Consider the following 6,367-nt stretch of genomic DNA (forward strand, 5'->3'; position numbering starts at 1 on the left):
TTTTTCTTCCTTCATCAGGTGGCAAGAAAACAAAAGTCTGTTTTTTTCCTTCTCTTTTTTTTCACGTGGGCTGGGAAGGGAGAGGGGAAAGAAGAAAAGAGGGAGAGAGAAATTTAGAGAGAGATAACTCTTTTGAGGAATTTAGAGAGAGATAATTCTTTTATTTAAATATTAAAGGAGAAGACGACGGTGTAATTCCTTGAAGCTAATAAAATCCTCTGCAGCTCCGTGGACGTAGGCAAATTTGCCGAACCACGTAAATCTGGTGTCACCTTTTCTGGTGTAATTTTCTCGATCCATTTTTCGTTTTATTGTCTTCGTTTATTATTTTTCTTAACATCCTGCATTCTTCATTCTAAAGCTTGAGAGATGTACGTAATTATGATTGAATATTGACTAATTTGTTTAATATAATACATATAAAAATTTAATTATTTATTTGATGGACAAGTTTATATCCAAATTCATCTTTTTTTTTAATCTTTTATTTATCATAAAACATGGGCATAAAATTAGATTCATATTTTCTCATCTAATCCTTATTATTATTTATACAATAAGTAGATGAATATAATATGTTTATTTTGAGTTAGACATGATTAAGATTAGTAAAGTTGAATAAGATGTGTACACTCAATTTGAATATAGTATTTATGCAAATAAATGAGTGAATTTCAAAAAGATTCCACATAGCTCAGTTGTATTCTTTGATCCTCTAATAACAGGGTGTTGTGGATGGAGCCCGGTTATAATATATATATATAGAAAGGTGTTTTTTCCCCGATCCCTTCTCCCGTTCCTCTATCGCGAAATGCCTCGACTGTCCCCGCCTCTCCTTTCGTTTTCGCGAATCGGCTCCCTCCCCGAGAAGCGAAGCGTCCAGTCGCGAACCATAGGCGCCAACTGCCCCCACCTTCCTTTTTTTTGTGAAGTCAAACATCTCTTTGCCCCCTCCTGTTCGTGATAAAAGACTTTGGATGACTCTCCTTGGGTTTTAGAAGTGACAGTGTTCTTCTTCGGTTTTCCTCGGGATAGAGGAAGGCTTCCCCAGGATAAGATAGAGGACGGAAAGTGCAAGAGGTAGTTCCTTGCAGTGAAGGAAGAAAAAAGAAGAAAGAAGAAGAAGATTGTTCTCCCTTGGCTTCTTCTTAGTGCTTATGGCAGGGGAAATTGAGTTTATTTCTCTTGTAAGTTTATCTTCTTCGGTATCTCTCGGTGTAAAATTTCTTTGGTGTATCTCGATGTATAGAGAGAGAAGAAAAGTGAGAGAAGAAGAGACAATGAAGTGAGAGTGAGAGAATCCTCTTGTAAGTCGATGTGATCGACTGATATAAATTCCTTAAGTAGTAAAATCCTCTACAATTCCGTGGGTGTGGGACTTTTACCGAACCACGTAAATCTGTATGTTCCGTTGTGTTACTGTTTTCTGTTTTCTGATGTGAATCTGATGTGAATTTTCTCGTTCTATTTTTTTGCTTCGTCGATCATTCTCCTGTTTGGTTTAAAGATATACCACATCAACTGGTATATCTAGATCTCTCTGCAACACAGGAGAGGTCTATTGATTGATTAAAACAAATATTTTATTATAATGAAGTATTTTTGGGATGAAGCAAGCAGGATTTTAAATTTCATATTGGATATCAAGCTTTAAGAAACCAAATTAGAGACTCTAAGTTTTAGTCGGCATAATAATTTAGAAAGCTTGGAAATTACTTAATTAATATTTAAATGTCAGAGTAATTACATAAATGTACAAATATTTAATAAAATATGTAAGCGGTTATTCATATAAAGTTAATATGTTTTTTAAGCCTTTCAAATTGTTACTTTCTCAGAGATGACAAGGAGTAGTTCATTGAAACTATAAAAAAAATAGTATCTAGAGGTGCTGCCAAGAGAAGAAAGAGTATTGTTATATCATCAAAATCGTCTTTTACACTCTACAATCAGGAGCCGAACATAAGCCGCTCGTTAGATTCAGGAACAAAATTGTCTCATAATTCTAGACATCAAATATCGCAAAGAGATGAAAACATTCGAATTATTGGTGTGTCTTTATTATTTAAATTGTTTTTACTCAAATATCTAATGTTTGATTTTATGATGGAGTTTATTTATACTCTCCTTCACTGTTATAGATGATCAAGGCCTCGATTAGGCATAGGGGCCCACTACTTATGCAGATATTCAGAATATGTCACAAGCTACTCGTGTTCATATGAAGGTGATTGAGAATTGTGTGCCTTGAATGAGCAAATGGTTTAATTTCAGTTTTAAGTTTCATTTTTAAGTAGGGGTATGACATGGTGTTGTGGTTTCTTATTGGAATAAGTCATCTAAGAACCGAACATTATCTAATTTTTTTCTCTGTCTCTGAGATTATTATTTTAGCCTCTCGGATAGCTGATTCGTCTGTTATTGCCGACATTAAAGACATTGCAGCCAGTAAGGAGCTAGAGCCAAGCTGTGGACCAACTTTCTGTCTTAGGTACATAACTTCGCTGATTTCTGATTCGATTAGCAAAACAATGAGATTTACATCTTTATAGGTTTATTCGATTATCTAATAGGTGCTTATGCGATATTTTTTTAATTTATTGCCCATCAAATGATCTGCATTTAAGTTGCATTTTGATGGCTCTGATCTCATCAAGGAAATTTGTGCTGAAATTTGTGCTTTGGTTTATATTGGTTGATTGATATTCGTTTATCTTCCACTATTTTCGAGTTTGATTAATGCATTGCAAAATCTTTTTTCTGAATTTGGCGTTCTAAAACTTTTCTCTATCCACTATGACAAGAGTGGCAGATCAAAGACATGTCACTAATCATATTTTTATATTCTGTTTCTTATCACATGCTTATGTAATCATGTACTTACTCCAGGCCATCTCATTTTCTCAGGGGACAGCTCGCAAAAAAGTTTGAGGCTCTTGCTGAAATTAAGAGATACAATGATGTGCAGCTTGATGGGAAGCCTATGAAAATACAGATTGTACGAGTAAATAAGGAGAAGCATGCCGCTATCACTCGTATACTCAAAGGTAGATTTCGAAATTCAAACAGAATTCTAAAAAGGCTTGCAGCTTTTCTCATGCAGCAACTACATATTTAAGATTTTTCATTCTTTTCTTTGGTTTTCTTATTTGGCAGAACTTTGTATTTGATTTTGAATTATTATTAGTTTGTTATTACACCTTTTATTTTCTTACATCTTGGGAGCTAGTAAGTGATACTCATATAGTTGTTAATCGTTGGAGTCTGATTTCCCGCCTCCCGATCGTGAACCGAAGCGAAGCTTCGGTTGTTTTCGCGAATCGACGCCTCCGCCTGCTCCCGCAATCGCGAAGCTTTGCTTTGCATCGTCCAGTCGCGAATAGTAGGCGTCAACCGCTCTCGCCTTCCTCTATTATGAAGCGAAGCATCCCTTCGCTCCTCTTCTGTTCGTGATAAAAGGTATCGCACGGCTCTCCTTCGCTTTTTTGAAGTCACGATTTTGTGTTTCTTTTTCGGGTTTCCTTGAGATAGATGAAGAGTTTTTCGAACTTCCACGGGATAGTGGAAGAGAAGTGCAAGAAGGAATAGTTCCTTGCGATAGAGAAAGAATAAATAAGAAGAAAGAAGAAGATTGTTCTCCCTTGACTTCTTCTTGGTGGCTTATGGCAGAAGAGAAATTGAATTTATTTCTCTTGTAAGTTTATCATCTTCGGTGTATCTCGGTGTATAACTTCTTTGGTGTATCTCGGAGAAGAAGAGAGAACAACGAAGTGAGAGATTCCTCCTGTAAGTCGGGGTGATTGACCGGTGTAAATTTCTCAAGTAGTAAAATCTTCTGCAACTCCGTGGACGTAGGCAATTTGTCGAACCACGTAAATCTGTGTGTTTTGCTGTGTTGTTCTTTTCTGGTGTGATTTTTCTCGTTCTATTTTTCGCTTCGTCGATCGTTCTTCTGTTTGATTTATATATATACCACATCAACTGGTATATCTAGTCTCGCAACAAAACACGTTCCTCTTAGATGGATATACCATGGCTATAAGAAATGACACTATTATCTCCTGTTAGGCTACCATTCATTGCATTTTCCTTGTGCCGGATGATTTTGTTTTATATTATCAGTATTCATAGTTGCATTACTGAGATAATGTGCTGGAGTTGCTAGCTGTTCAAGATGTCTTCGCAGTCAATTTCAATGAACAACTTTTCTACTAAGTTCATTTAGTTAATAAATAGAGATGAAAAAATATTTAATTTTGTTTTACTGGTGTTATGAGCTTTTGAAAAAAAAAAAAAAAAAAAAAAAAAAAAGTTATTCGTTGCCTTTTCACGGTTTATGCAGCGGTTCTTAACTGTTGCAAACCTTTTATGGTGGCTTAAATCGCTGTGGCAATCTTCCAGAACCGCTGCTAAAAACTTTCTTTATTGTAGTTACATACAATAAAAAACAAAATTTGATAATTATGTTTTTTCTTATATTCGTAATTATTATTATTTTAATACTTATGACTTTTTTTCTCTTAACTTCAAAAAATAAACTTGTTGTCAAAGGAATAAAAAGTGAAAATAATGCTTGCCTTTACGGCTTGAAGTCGCTCTCATATCCCTTAACTGAGAGAATTTATTATGTCTGGATGAGTTGTGTGTCACAGACAAAAAGTCTCACATCGGCTAGGTATAGACCCGAGAAGCAGTATTTAAGTCTTGTGCTGCCCACCACCCTTAAGAGCTCTTTTGGGAGATGAGAAGTGATATCAAAACAGATTACTGTCTGTCAGGTGTGTGCTCTTCATGGTCCAATGAGACTCTCGGTGGAGTCGATCCGTGAAGAGTGCGTCATGTGATTGGGTGAAGGAGAATGTCACGGACAAAAAGTCCCACATCGGCTAGGTGTAGGGCTAAAAAACAGTATTTAAGTCCTGGGCTGTCCACCACTCTTAAGAACTCTTTCGAGATATGACATGTGTCTGGAGATGGTGAGTTTTTGGCAGTATTGGGCTCCCGCCTCCCGCTCCCGATCGCGAAACATCGCGACCCTAGCTCCTACTCTCACCTCTTCCTCTGTCGAGAACGCTTGTTCCCACCTACGCCCGTTCTCGCCTTCTCTGTTTCGCGAAGCGAAGCATTCCTTTCGCTCGTTATAAGTCGCGAACAGACAGCAGTTCCGCGAGGTGCATGTGGTTCGAGTGAGCTCGCAAAGGCTTCTTCTTCGGCGGACGTTGGGTCGCGGCAGAAGGAAGAAGAAGAAATGTATCACACGGCTCTCCTTCAATTTATGCACGGCCTTTTTTGTGTTCTTCTTTGGGCTTCCTCCGGATAGATGAAGGGAAGTGCAAACAGTAGTTCGTTGCGGTAAAGTAAAAAGAAAGAAGAAGAAGAAGATTGTTCTGGTTTGAATTCTTCTTAATGGCTTATGACAGAAGAGAAATTGATTTTATTTATCTTCTTCGGTATATCTCTGCGTAGAGAGAAAAGAAGAGAGAGCAACAATGTGAGAGATCCCACTTGTAAGTCGAGACGATCGATTGGTGAATATTCCTCAACTAGTAAAATCATCTGCAACTCCGTGGACGTCAGCAATTTGTCTAACTACGTAAATCTCTGTGTTCCGCTTGGTTACTGTTTTCTGGTGTAAATTTTTTCATTCTATTTTTCGCTTCATCGTCGTCAATCGTTCTGTCTTATTTTAACATACCACAACATTGGTGGTATTAATGATGTATTTGTGGTATAATACCATAAAAGCTATCAAGAATACCATCAATTGTACCTAAACTATCCAGATGCAATAATTTCTCCTTACCCAAAGGCAAATTCGTAGCTAGCCTTGGATACAAGAAAACATTTTATGTGATGTCTATACGTGCGAATAATTAATTATTTTTGAACAAGTTTTAATACACAATGACGTACTAATCTTTCATTAGTTTTTCTCACCTAGTGACAACCAAATGTAACATTTTCTCCTTGGATAAAGCATGCCTACTTCACCCAGAATCTAGAACTCTTAAAAGCCAACATCCTCCCCCCTTTTTTTTTTTTTTTTTTTTTTTTTTTTTTTTTTTGGAAATTTAGATGCATATGACACAATTTTTATGTATTTAAGTATCTAACAACCAAAATTTGATATTTACATTTATAACATCATGGTGTTGCAAATCTATGTATTTCGCATTTGAAAATATAGCAAAGATGATATTTTTGATAGACTTATTTACTTATTACATGTATTAATATATAAGAGTATTATGGTATGTATTTAAATGCTCCTTAAAATTATAGCTTAAAATATGTTTTTTGCTAAACAAACTCGATAACAAAATTTAATCTAATATTAATATTAACTTTAATAAAATCATCTATATAT

Source organism: Phalaenopsis equestris, unplaced genomic scaffold (genome assembly GCF_001263595.1).
Source record: "Phalaenopsis equestris unplaced genomic scaffold, ASM126359v1 Scaffold000224, whole genome shotgun sequence".
NCBI classification, from domain to species: domain Eukaryota; kingdom Viridiplantae; phylum Streptophyta; class Magnoliopsida; order Asparagales; family Orchidaceae; genus Phalaenopsis; species Phalaenopsis equestris.